The sequence below is a fragment of the Mastacembelus armatus genome, chromosome 6 (assembly GCF_900324485.2).
Source record: "Mastacembelus armatus chromosome 6, fMasArm1.2, whole genome shotgun sequence".
Lineage (NCBI taxonomy): Eukaryota > Metazoa > Chordata > Actinopteri > Synbranchiformes > Mastacembelidae > Mastacembelus > Mastacembelus armatus.
Window position 1 is genome coordinate 11739567 of NC_046638.1, and position 14651 is coordinate 11754217.

The following is a 14651-nucleotide window of genomic DNA, read 5'->3' on the forward strand; positions in this document are numbered from 1 at the left end:
AATGGGCACAGAGAACAAGACTGCCTCCAACCACAGGAAGTGCTAAGCCCCCACCGTGTCAAACATAAGACTTCCAAAAATGATTGAAACAAAATACCCACACTTTCTGCCCCAAACAAACAATGGCCTCTATTGTGAAATGCAGTGGCACACTCACAGTCAGGGGAGAGATAAAGACACAGTTTGAAAAGAGTGGGCTATGTTACCCCTCCCCTCGTTCTCTCCTCTCCAGGCCACAGACAACTTTCTATTTGAGCTGAGACAGGGAACATGAAACACTGCGGCCCACTTTGGAGCCTCCTGCTCAGAAAAATATGCCATTGCCTGCCTGTCGTTAAAAGACCTCACACAACTTAACGGACTGGGTTGCGACAGCATCAGAGCACCAACAGGGGGCCTAAGTCATAGGAGAAGCACTGCAGATATGTTACACACATCCACTGAGAATGTAAACATATGGCCAGGAAGACTTTTCTCCTGTTTTGCCTCATAAATGGTGGAGGAGCAGTCAATAAGAATTTGAGCAATGTGTTTCTTAAAAGAGATACGTTGAACACACACACACACACACACACACAAAAACACATCTAAAATACAGCATTTGTACTATAAAATAGCAAAAATATATATATAATTTTTCACTCGAAACTCTTATGATAATGTTTCAGGCCCATTAGCATTCCTCCAGCCCCATTTCTTTCAGCCCGAGGGTTTCTCTGAACAGATCACTGTGCATCTGTTTTACGCCGTTCTAGAGAGATCAGGCTATTCCTCTGACATATGAGTGGGAACCTATGGAAAGAGGACACTGCACCAACTATACACAGTACATGCACAAGAATCTCTGAGTCTATATTTAGATGAGAGCTACTGTATCCGTGCCATCCCCAAATGCAGCAATGCAAGTAATTTCATAAATATCTTGTTAACTGTTATTGGTATGAAAGCCACCAAACTGCACATCATAAACTGTAAGAAATGGAAGGCCTGAGGCTACATTGACTGTTGCATGGAAGCACCGCTGCAGCTCTGAAGCTGCTTCAAAAAAAATAAATTAAAGAAAAAGAAAATACTATGCCTAGTGGGAATATTTGTCATTCCCATATCTACCTGCACCAGAAGTTATAGAGACAATGATACTGAGATCCCTTTGTCACATTTAAATTCTTAATATAATATTATCTTTACTAAGTAACAGGAATTGGTGTCAAATATTGGCTGTTCCTGAATGTGCTCCAAGTTACATATTATCTAGTCTTTACTTTTGCACAGTTTGACCACAACAAGAAGGGAGGGGAGAGGAGGATCCACACCTGCTAGATCAATGATTTCCTCCAGAACGCACTTAGACAAACATGAATGTGCGCACACACATACTTCGGAACAGCCGGTGTTGGGCCGGCTGGCTACACACAGTGAGGGGACACATAGCTGGCTGAGAGAGGGAACGGGAGCACGCTGCTCAATCAATGAGCCATCAATCACACACATGCAGTGAGACGGCGCAAACACAGGAAACAGGAGACCATATCCTTTAACTACCACTCAAAAGAAAGTCATCAAAGGGCTGGCTCTGACTCCAGGCCTTTTTCCACTGCCAAATTTCCAAATGCTGCTTTGTCTTGTGGTGGCTTGATTAGCACTAATATTACTTTGCCATGACCCCTCCCAGTGGAGCTGTGTGTGTTCATCCTATACAGTCCTGTTGCACCACAACAGATATCTGCTATCCTAACTAGCCCCTTGCTGTGGGCCTCACTGTACTCTGCTGAGCACTCAGACAGAATATGGTTGTGAAAAGCCTGGCAAGGAAGCAGTAGCAATAATAAAGTAAAGCACTTCTGTTGCCTATGTTTTTACCTGGAGGAAGTATGAGGCGAGTAAGTAAGTAAATATGACATATCGGAGTTGGGATGTGACTTACTGTATCTATACTAATTATAGGAACAACATTCAATTAGTTCTCTACCAATTAATTTAAATAAATTACAATTATAACCAAGAAAGCCATTTAGTCAGAACACATACAGTAAGTTCAATGGAAAAAAAAAATCTCTCTACAGGCAAGAATAAAGCTGCTAATAACACATTAACAAAATAATGAATAATCATTTGGATTTAAATAGAATTACTCTTTCAGGGACGTTCTCATTTTCCTATAAGTGGTGTAAATTACATAGCTTTTTCCAGAATATTTCTTAGGAAATTATATTTACTGTGTGTCCATTTTGAATCAGCAATGAATTATAATTATAAATATATTAATTATATTTGGGAGGGAAAATGGATATTGTTACAGCACTATTTCAGAAAGTCAGTGGCAGAGCTAGACAGCCCTCAAGATCAAAGAAAAACTCCACCATTTTTTCCCCCAGTCCCTTTCTGCCTGCAGGATCACATTCCTGCTACATGTAGGCAACACCAGGTACACCTGGAGCATGTTATTACTGCATCGCCTGTCCTCAAGTTCACTGAGTTTCCCTGAGAGCAAATGAGCTCACCCTGCTTTTACTCCCCAGTGTGTCTTGGATGTACACCGCGTTCAATGTGTAAACAAGAGCTGTGAGGCCGAGGTGCTCCTTTTCTGTAGCCTCAGGGTGTCAGGGGGAAAGAGAAGAAGTAGCAGGAAAAGGCAACTATCGCCGCAGGCAGGATCGGCAGAGTTAATGTACACAGCGAGGAGTAAACAACACCAGAGGACGTTCTCGTGTCCCTGAGCCGCAGTGACAGCATGTCCTCCTGTCTGCACTGTCAGCTCATATTACGTACAGCACTACATGACCAGCACTGACTGACTGACTGACTGACTGACTGATGACACCTGCTACCTACTGCTGTATGGATGACAGTAGGGGGCTCGGATCACCATGACAATGCAGAGGTGGCACTAACCCTGACCTTGCTCCACTAGCCTGAAAATTACCACTAAAAGCAGATCTCAGACTTGACTCTTAATGTGTTTATAGCTTATTGTTTAGAAAGCTGAGATCAGAGGACCGAACAAAAAAAAAAAAAAAAAAAAAATCCTCCCAACATAAGCACCTTCTAAACCAAAATTTTCTGACCTCACATAACCGGTGTCCCTGTGGAAATTCTCGTTTCCCTCATTGACTTCACAAAAGTCCTCTCAGCTGATTCACCAACAGCCACAAGTTATTTGGATAAATCAGCCAAGGGAAGGACAAATGAAAGTGTGGAACAGGCCTGAACATTCAAACCCCCTCCCTCGATACAAGACACCCTCTCAGTTGTATCAAGCATCAAACTAATTTTCCTTAGAGATCCTAGGATTGCCGTGCCAGCACTGTGTTGCCGATTTAAGGGTAGACGCTTGTTAGCTACAGTGACGGGGGAGAGAGATCAGAGCATCTTGGCAGCTCAAAGCTTCATGTCATGAGCGGCCATAATATACTGCCTCAGAAAAGGGGAATAAGGATACGCTCTGTGAGAGAGCAAAAAGAAAAATGTGACAGTGTTCTATCAAAATAAAAGTATTTATGGTGGCCTGGATGGCGTTTGTCAAGTAACATTTTATTGACTGCTGCATCTCTGAAACAGAAATATAATCCAAAGTGAAAGAAGACATGACCACTCAAACCACAAAAACATCGAAAGACAAAAGGAGAAATTCTTTTTTAACACATTATGAGTCTCCTTAAAGACCATCAAAAATTGCCGTTGCTGACTATATTTCAAGTCGTCATGGTGGGAATGGGTAAAGTTTTTCAACAAGCAATAATTGTGCCTCGGAAAAAACCTCATAAGCTACAATATTGCCACTGTGAAATGATAGAGAACAAACCCAAACAACAGTGAGGTGTCTCCTCAACCCTCAACTCTCTGTTAGGGTCTCAAATGTGGGCATGGTTTCAAGCATAGGGGTTTAAAATGTACTGCAATACAGAAATGTGTTATTACCAGAGAGGGGCTATGAAGACCCGTTAAACTCTGAAATGACGTAGCATCCGGTAGGTCTTTGTTTAAAGCTCCCTAAATCAATGAATGAATAATTTTATTACAGATCGGCAGTATAACCAAGAAACCAAAACATCTTATTTCGGCCAGAACAACCAGCTTGTTTTTAAAACACATTATCAGTCTCCTCAGAGACCATCAAAAATTGCCAGTCGTCAAAGCAGGCTGTTTGATAAAGTTACACAATTAATATTGTCTCTGATATCAATCGAAACAAGCTTTTTCTGTCTCATTTGGATCATTACATGAATAAATGTGTATTTGCCATCACCCACCTCTGAGAAAAGGAAACAATCTGGGTATTCTAGTTGGGAAGAGGGGAAACGTATTTACTAGAAGGCTTAAACAAAATGCAGTAATAGGGCAAATAAACAATTGTGCACTTGTCTAGTGAGTCTCTGGGACTCTTTAAAATAGGAATGGGGTAGATCACATGGTGTGACTGGGGCAACAGAGAGTATAAGAATTATGTTTACCCATCATCATGGGGACTGATATGCCCTGCCTGCTAAGCGAGCAACCCTAGGCGGAAGCATAGTCAAAATTGGACCTTTGTTCCAGACTGGTACAGTGTCTCAGCAGAGACACGATCAAAACACAAACACAGAAAGCCTGTAAAGAAGCAAGAGTGTATGTGTGTGGGCCTACCCCAGGCTCCTCCTCAGCCTGAACAGTCACTCACCACACACACGCATGCACACACACACACACACACACACAACCAACTCCACCACAAGCGCCTCTGAGCCGCGTCTCACCCACCCACACACATACACAACACACAACCTGACCCGCCTCCCCTCTCACTCTCTCTCCTTGATTATTTCTCTCTGTCTCTTGCTCTCGCCTTCCCACCCTCATTCATAAAATGGCTGCTTCACAACTCCAGCTGCTGGCACAGAATTTATGGATGAGGGGTCAGGAGCAGCAACGGGCCAGGAGGGACTTGTTTGTACTGTTTCTCCCCTCCCTTCCATTCCTTCATGTGCCCTTCTCTGTCTGCCTAACCACTTCCATCCTGCACCAATGCTAAGATTTGTCCATTTAATTCTCTTCGTACATGCCATCCATCCTCATCTCCGTCCCGTCCCTCCTCCCCTTCCTCCTTCCCCCTCCCCTCCAAAACAAACCTGATACCCCCATGCCCTGGGAGGGAAACTGAAGCTATGCGTCTGGCAGGGGAAGGCAGGCGCACAGCAGAGCGGGGGCAGGAGCAAGCACTGGTGGCTCCTCCTCAGAGGCCAGTGAGAGGGGAACGGGGACATTCTCAAGTTCCATCTCTGGAACAGAACCTCCATGTTTCTCTAGTTTTACCACATCACACACATGCAGACTCTTGAGGCATGCTTTCCAACCAACATGAGATTCACTGGTAAAATGCCTACTTTTTTTTTTTTTTTTCAACCAACCTTAGTAGTGCAGAAATAGGAGGAGATTTATTGTTTTTTTTATACGCAAACATTTTGCAAGGTGGTGTGACAGACAGAAGGACAACCTTTGTTGAGTCACAGAATGAGGGAGAGCAAATAGACTGTGTCGCTGAGCAGTTCATCCCAGCCTGCCATAGAGTCTTCTAAACAGATCAATCAGATACTGACTGCACACAAGGCTTTGGTTCAGAAAAGAAAATAAAGACTACAGTGCCAGAGCCATTCAGACAACACCACAGGATGCAATAATAGTATTCGTATGTGTGGAGGATGTGTGAGTCTATGCAGAGGTGAATGAGTGCATGAACACTAATGTATCTGTTCCCCCTACTACGCCACTCTGCAGCATTGTCTGCTTTAAGGACACAAATTAAATCTCACTCAAGCAAGAACGTTTGTTGCCCCCTCCTCCAGACTTCTTCCAAGTCCCCCTTTCTACCTACTCTTCTCCATACCCTCTCCAGCTGCTGCAGCCCCAGGCAGATATGGGGACAAGGAAGGAAAGAAGGACTGAGGGGCGGCAGCAAAGCTGAACAAACCCACCTCTTGCCAGAATAAGTTTCATTTGGGGAAGGCGTGGCTGGGTCTGGGCTTCTGTGGTAGGTCATCCACATGTGCCACACAAAAGGGGCATGTGTTTAGTCAACAGTATACGTACACATATGGCAAACAGTGAAAAGGGTCAGTCTTGGGATAAAACAGAAAAAGTTAACCACATGGTTTATTCTTTATTGCATACAGCATCTCACAAATTGCGAGTTTTATTTCTACATCATATGTAACTATATATCTGTAAAAGAAAAGGTATGATCAGGGTATATAATCTCCGTACTAGTAATGGAACTGTTAAAGTGCTTTGCATCTCATAAATGCAGCATATTTAGTTATTCAGCTATAACCAGGATATTGCATTTCCCCTCATCAGCCCACAGGCTTCAGCCCACGCAGGCCACCTTCAGCCCACCCACCACCCACCCTCTGCCTGCCTGAGTTTCAATCCTGGCCCCACTCCACTCAGAGTTTCCACAGACGGGCGCACAGCTGTGTGGACATACACAGAACATGCGATGTGCATGCATCAATCACACCACAGCACAGGGATCAGAGGACCAGAGGTAGAACTGAGGGACACCATCACATGCCATATCTGAGCTGGCAGTGCACAAGAGCAACAACAGCAAACGAATGAAGGAACATCCAGGCCGTGCTGCATAGTGTGGTTACGGCTGCCTGGCTATTTATATGTGTCCCTCCTTCAGAGAAGGAAGCCGCTCCTATTGGATCCAGATGTGAAAGGAAGGACAGACAGCAGCCAGGCTGAAAGGTGGTACCCGAGGTTCTACTGTTGCAGTAGCTCTACAGCACCGTGCTGTCATTTACAAGACAGCTACTTTAGTCCATTGTGACAAGGACAAAGACAAGATTACATTCACCTTTGAAGTGGAATAGGACAAACATTTGCTGCATGATTGGTTGCTTTGATGGTGAAAAATGCATCCAAGTGAATTATTGTTGTGTTCCTTTAGATGTACAAAAATAAATATAGAAATGTATTAAAAAAAAACACACTGACCACATGTAAATAAATCGATATTCACACAAAAAGAAACAAAAATCCAGGTCAAATAAAGTAACTGTGATAATTGAATCTCATTCTGGAATTGTAACTGGACAAGAACTGGTTAAAACTTGAAAAAAAAAAACAAGCTAAGGTTCCAGCCCCATTAGGGGCTTTAAAGATTAAATTCAACTAACATAACTTAACACTGCTTGCCGCCTCCTCTTCTTGATGAGGGCACTGGAATGACAATGATTGCTTGTGAAACAGGACTAAATGTGTTGTGACCTCCGATGATGGATTGCCAGTAGCTGGCCCCCAGTGAGCTAGGAGCCCATTGATCCACCAAAGGATCCAATGACACATCATCAATCTCAAGGCTGAGCTTCCTAAGATGTAGAGGTGGAGACTAGACAAGGGACGAAACTCCTCAATCTTTTCCTACAGAGAAAGATCAAATGACACAAATATACTGGTAATCAAGTTATATTTTCTGAACCACAGATATAGGTTTGTAGGGCCCTACTAAACCTCAGAAGTAAATCGCCCCTGTAGCTGATTGCATTATAGGTTGGAAACCCCAAGGTACAAATCAAAATCCCCAAAGATAATTTCTATTACTAGGTAATGTCAAGTTGGCCTGTCATTTGTCCATTTTTCTATTGAGTTTGTTGTTAAGTTATTAAATAAATTTCAGATGCTTGAACAGCTCCACCTCTGGTCACCACTGCACAAAAACTGGTTGCAAAATGCACCACAAAACTGCAAAGGCAGCCTGCATATTTACAATATGTCAGCTTCACTTTCACATAGTGACAGAAAGTGGTGATGCATCAGTCATCTTTAGTCTATTTTCTGTTCAGTCATTCACAGTCCCTTTCCTTCTCTCACTGATTGCTTGTTAACATTCTCCTTAAGTCAGGCTATCACAGCCAATGGACATGAAGCAGCAGACAAGAGAGGCTGTGGACAGCTGCTAATATAAACACATCTGGCTCTATCAGTCCACACTTACACTTCTTCCACAGTGAATGGATACAAATAGTGAAGACTATTCTCAGAAATGACATACTGATCCCTTGATCTGCTGTTGCATCAGATTTGTCTGGCATGAGATAGTTGATGCAAGTACAGACACATGCACCCACACACACCCATGCACACACACGGAAGTGCTGTTTGTGGTCATGGGATGTGAGGTCTGAGCAGGAGCCATTGTGGACTGCGCTAACAGGCAGCCACACTGACTGGGGCCTACTTGCCCCTCTGATATGACTCGGGCCTAAACACCAACGTCAGCCCACAAGCAATCCATGTGACGTCAGCAAACGCCCGAATGAGTTGATTTCACACACAGGGGGGAGGGAGAGGATGGGAAGAAAGGACAGCATGATCAGGATTTCACAGCCATTTGTGGCTCCCGAAAACAGAAATTTAGATCAGTTTTGATTAGAGTAAGCAAAATAAAACACCTATTTCAGTATTTCACAGCAAGCATCACTGTCAGTGTAATGGTATAATTATGCGTCTGCTCTCAAATAACTCTGAAGCATTCCCGGTGCCTAAAGTAGGGCCAGTGTTCAAATAAAATAGCACTGCCTGGTTGACCAGCGACTGCTGACTTATATTTAAAGAGAAGTGATACCGAAGAAGAAAGAGCAATAAAAGTAAATCACTTCACCAGTCAAGGGTACATCAGTGTCATGTTATATTGGATAAACAGGTTTCTTGAAATAAAATCACATGTTTGTGTAAGTTAACATACTCCTCTATTTTATTTTGTGTTTCTTGTGTAATACAATGACAGAAATGGCCAGTGTTGTATTATATTAACTAATAAATGACATCCTAACGCTCAGTTAACTAAGTTGTCTGGCTGGAAAAAAAAGGATGGTTAAAAAGTAGGTTTGCCTGTAAAAGTCTTTCTTTTTCTAGCTCACAAACAAGAAACACAAATTCAGACTCCAGAGCACATTCCACTGATCCCCGTGTTGCTCCTGCACCCTCCTGGTACACGAACTGCTGGCTTCACCCGCCCAGGCCACCCGCCACGAGTGAAGCGGGAGAATGGCCTGGCATTCCACAAGCCTACGTGCTACAGGACACAACCTCACAACAACACACCCAGAGAGGGGCAGGGTGAAGGGGGTTCAGCACACCCTGTCACACTCAATCACAACACACACACACACACAGACTTGAAAACACAGGACATGACATGAAAACATTAATGTTCTATGATTTCTCTGGAGTATTTGTTGCCTTGAGACCACCATTTGGTCAAAACAGAGCAGAGATCCACCTGCCACCTCAACCTCAGCCACAATACAACAAAACTGTTTTGAATTTGGAGCTGTTGACCAATGAGGAGTAAAGAAGGCCTAATGAGCTTAAGTCAGAGCTCAGACTGTCCACAGCTCTCCTAAGCTTGTTTGACCAGCTGTCCGTCTGCCTAATGGCAAACTAGAGAGCTCCTTGCCTGCACCCACCCACCCACTTGAGGGAGGGAGCTCCAACCGCCAAAATCAAATCGCAACAAAGAACCTGTGCTTTGCTTCCCTCATTAAAACCTCATGGGGTGAAAATGCACACATTGTTCCTCATCCCACCCTATGTCGCAAGGTGAAACGAAACCTGAGCTAGAAAGCTTCCTGAGTCACCAGTTAGATGTTATATCTTAATATGGGGATTTTGTTTTGCGTTAGGTTCCCCTGATGTCATGTTTGCTTAAAGCTTTTCTGTTTAATTGTATGTTGTTGTTTTTTTTAATTTTAACAGCTTACAACAGTATTAGATAGTTCATTTCCTAAAGAAATTAAAAAGCACACATTTAACGACACCTCGCACCACAGCTCTGAAGCTTGAAATTCAGGAGCTAGCACATATCCTGCAGTGTGTGTGTATTTCTGCTTCTGTACAACATTTTCTTCCATGTTGTTGCCATTAGAGGTTGGCAAGAAGCAGGTTCACTCAGTGGGATAAGTTTGTTAGACCTCCCTCATCAGGATACTATCAGCTCCACCTGCTCTACCTCCTCCCCCGGCCTACATTTCCTCTGGTTTTAACCATAGTGCTGTGAGATGAATGACTACATTAATTGCCTTTGATAGCTCAGGGATCTGCCTTGTGCACAGGAGGGAACAGCGTGTACACATGTGCTGCACAGGGTCATTTAGCACAACTGTGTGTGTGTGTGTGTGTGTGAGGGTGTGTGTGTGTGTGTGTGTGTGTGTGTGTGTGTGTGTGTGTGTGAGCGTGCTTATGTGTAAATGTGCTTGCATACACATTTACAGAAACAACTTAAGTTAGTGCTAAGTTTGGACCACGCTTAATAGGTGATTCGTCCCTGTGCACCTACTGTCATCTACTCTAAATGAAGCTCATAATGGGACATAGCAGCAGGCTCTTAAACCCACTTTTTCAGATGGACATCTAACTTTGCTTGGTCTCATGCTCTCCCCTCTGTGAGGTGAGCTCTGTTAGGCAACCACAGCTCTACTGTGAGCTGTCAGCCTGGTGCACCCTGGGAAGACCTGGGAAGGCCCAAAGGAATTTGTTTGTTTCCTTAGTTCAATGAAGGGACCATTCCTTCAGACTTTACAACTTACACACAAACACACACACACACACATCTTGTCCTCTATTATTTTCTCCTAATGGTATAGGGGGTGCGCTGTGATGGACTGGTGACCTGTCCAGGGTGTACCCCTGCCTTCCACCCAAAGAGAGCTGGGATTGGCTCCAGCAGATCCCCGTGACCCTGGTTAAGGAATAAGCAGGTATAGATAATGGATGGATGGATGGATGATATAGGGGGTAGTCTATAAAGTGGTCATGCAATCATATATTTAGACATAGCAGGAGAGCACTGCAATGAGCACATGTGTCAAAGCACCCTCAGGTGTCCAGCAATGATATGCTGACTTAACAACACATCCGGAACATTTTAGGATTGACACCTAAAACATCAGCACGCAGACTGTGTGGGACAGGTAGGCAGGAAAACCTGTATCATTATGGCACCTTTCTCCAGAGGGTACCTCTAATCCAGTTACAGATTTAAACAAGGAAAATGGTTCCAAGGCATCCATCCCACTTATCCTCGGATCACGAGGAGAACAGAAAAGCTTCTTGTCAACGCTGCAGGGACTTCAAAAGGTTCAACAGTCTAAACATTTGCCGAAATTTATGGAATTTCAACATACTTCACTGCACCTGACCCACAAGTAGACTTTCAGCTCATTAATCACATGGTTGAAACAGACACATTGTTTTGACCAGGTGCATGTGAGAAGTAGAAAAAATTTACAGAATATCTATTAATTCTTCTTTGCACTGGATTAAATAGGAGAGATGCAGTCACTGCATTTGCAAGAGACAGTGAGTAGTCTAACAGTATAGATGCCAATGTGGCAGGACATCCAAAGAACATGATCATATATCTATGGGGTTAGGGGAGAATGCAGGTGATCAATCCAAGAGCAACAACAGAAATACAGCTGGGCCATTCCTATTGCACGACTTCATGTAGAAACCATCAGCATCCAGGCCCACTCCCTGTGTCTGTTGTACTGACCTGGAATCATTCCAACCAACATGCAGTGGAACATGGTGAATATGATAAAAGCAAATACAACAACAAACATACAGGAAAAGCAAAACATGGCCTTTTACAACACAGCTCAATAATCCTACCACGCAGGGATAATAACCGATTCGTCATCAAAGACTAATCACTTAAGAGGAATAAGAAGGAGTGGAATTTTCTAAAAATACCATGATTTGTAGGGGTCTTAAAGGCTACACATTGCGTTTTGGAGAGGCTGAGCTGGGTGTAAGTGACGTTTCGGCAGATCACTTACCGTCATGCATTCTTTATTTGAGCTATGCCCCTCTTGATCACCTTAGGTAACTAGGTAACCTTAGGTTAAAGTGGAAACGGATCTTCAAATGACAATTACTGTGTGAAGTTAGACCTGAACAAACGTTGTTTTACCTTAGACTCTTCCTGGTCTGGTTCCTTGTGCTAAATGCACCATACAAGGAAAACTCACCAGGATAATCTTCAAGGATTCATCCTCATTTTCCACTTGATTGTATTCTGGAGCAAATGACACAAGGAAAAAGTAATGAGTCACTCTTTACGAATGCTGGCCTGCATTGTTTAACCATACTACTCCAGTAAATGGGGGTTATGGAGAAAGCTAAGCTGCTAAGTTGCCACAGGCCTGAACAAGCTGAGAGGTAGTGGATTGAGAAATGAAGTTTTTAGAGGACAGGGGTTATGTCCTCTTTCTGTCTGTGGCATTACATAAAGGCACCCATGTTATCCTTTTGTAACAGTGGAAATGAACTGTACTGACAGCAAAGACAGTAGTCTTTTATGTAATCCCTGTCCAGACCGAAGCATTTTTTTTTTAGCTTGGGTAAGCAAAGCAAGCCAGTTTTCAGATGCTTGAGTTTTTTTTAAGGTCAGGAGCTGTATGGGAGAGGATCAACAGGAGGATGAGAAGAAGACAAAAGCTAGGAAGGAGAAAATCAGATGAGGGCAAAAAAGTATGGGTGAGAACATAGGAAGGAGAGTTGATGATGGAGTGTTGATAGCTTCCAGCCATAGAGTTGTTCTAGACAAATGATGAGGAAACAATAGGCTTTCTTCAAGTTCTCCCTGTCAGGGTCAGACAGTGAAAAGACCCTCCTCCCCCCATCACCACCACATACTGTGCCCTATAAAAGCATTTCAAGGAAAGCACTGTCTGCATGTTGCACAAGCTTTTACTAAGGCATATAATGGGCATTAAGAACAACAGACAACTTCATGAGGCAGACATGACATCACCAAGGGAATAATACCAACACTGTGACAATGTGTAAGACACAATAAGCCTAACTGGCTCATTTAACAGTATCTGCCCATTGTCCTCTCGCTTTGGCATCCTTCATTCCTCATTACCATTGCATCTCCTCTCCTTATCTCTCTCTCATAGACAGAGGAATCTTCAGTATGTAATAGGAATGCCAATATGGAGACCAGCCACAAGACTGAACCTAAGTAACCCAGGCTGAGTGGGTAAAATGTTACAAGACTGTCAAAATATAAATGTGGTGAAGCTTAATAGAAAGATTTGACAAAGGTTCATTTTAGAGAAAAAGTTAAATTTGATGTTTGAGACATCAGCTTGAGAGGGATTATGACATTAATGATGGTCTACCACATCTGAACTCAAATGAGAGCTCTTTCAGCAGTTCCCAGATAGCAGAGCATCAGTAGACACAACTGATCAGTTAAGGCGCTGCATATTTCTCTGAGCAGAAAATAAAGAACCCAGTAAAAACAAGGGAGAGGTTTCTTGATGATAGCATCCACAATCTCTTGTTTATTCCTGGTTGAAACATTTTCTTTCATGGATTTAATGGAGCGGCACACGTTAGAAAACTCAATTAACAGATTTATGGTCCTTCAGCCTTTGGTCACAGGCACGCTCACGGCAAGAGAAGAGAGAGTTAAGAGAGTAAAGGCTGCCCAGATGAGCAATGAAAAGCTCTGGATCCAATAACACAGGGGCCATGCACCTATTACCTCCAAGGGATCAATTCAGAATTGATAGCAGCAATGATAGCCAATACAAAGATTAAATAAAACATTACTGTGCCAATTTTCCAACACAGAAATCTAATTGCTTTCTTGATGTAACCTCAACTTCAATGTCAGTTTAGAACACAATGAAGAGCTATTCTGGCTTTAGCTTAACCCAAATAGCCCCATGTCCAATATTAACAGCAAGTGCAATGACTCCAGAACCACTCTGCAGTCTCCTAATAGAGTCTGTAAATTAATTGATGTGGATAAAGAATCTAAACTAAACTAACAAACCATTATTGGTGATTTGTTAACGGCAATTGGCACAAAAAGGCTAATTCATTTCTATTCAGTAGGGCAGCTTAGTTAAAATGACGACACTGGGCACTGATGAGGGTATGAAGCCTGTTATTTTCACAGTGCACCAGAAGCCAACGGTGGAGGGAGATAGAGGGTTGATGAGAGAAAACTGAAAGGTAGAGAAACAGGAAAGCACAGATTAATCTACTGTCTTTGATCACAGATGCCCCACTCCATGTAGAGAGATGACAACACCACCCTCAGCACTGTTAGACCAATCAGAGAGCTTTGACTTGCTGAGGATGCCCACGACAGACCTTACATGGGGAAGAGTGCCAAGCAATTAACTGGAAAACTCACTGGTTCAACAGTCATGGTCTGGAAGCATTTTAATAAGCTGGAAACTATTTCCAAAACGGTTGATGGTTCTGATGCCGACCAAAGACAAAGGCCTGCATTGTAAAGGCAGAGCATGTATTTTTCTTTGCTGATCAAGTTTACTGCCAAGAGGCAGGGAACAGGCGACAGACCCAAGAGCAGTCGCTGTTGTTTCTTTAGGCCCCACCTCCCCCCACCCCCTACTCCACCTCCTAACACACACACACAAACACAGCCTTCTCCACCACAAAGGCAGACATGAGAGACCTCCTCCATTGAGCTATGTCAAAAAAATAAATAAATAAAAATGCCACGCTGCAGATCACCCCCTGAGTGGCCTGCTACCAATATCCTAAATCAGTCTGCACTATGATAACTTTGATTTGGGTCATTCGGATGTTAAGTATTTATTTATGAGAAAGTTAAATTC

The 14651-nt window shown here is 43.2% G+C and overlaps 1 protein-coding gene and 1 non-coding gene across 2 annotated transcripts in view; both read right to left on the reverse strand.

Annotated features, from left to right (window-relative positions):
• The window catches only part of igf1ra (insulin-like growth factor 1a receptor), a 67866-nt gene that overhangs the window by 30427 nt on the left and 22788 nt on the right, over positions 1-14651 (reverse strand). The gene's annotated exons all lie outside the window — the stretch shown is intronic.
• LOC113133633 (U4 spliceosomal RNA) lies at positions 3651-3791 on the reverse strand. The gene has a single exon (XR_003296004.1). It is a non-coding gene; the product is annotated as a U4 spliceosomal RNA (small nuclear RNA).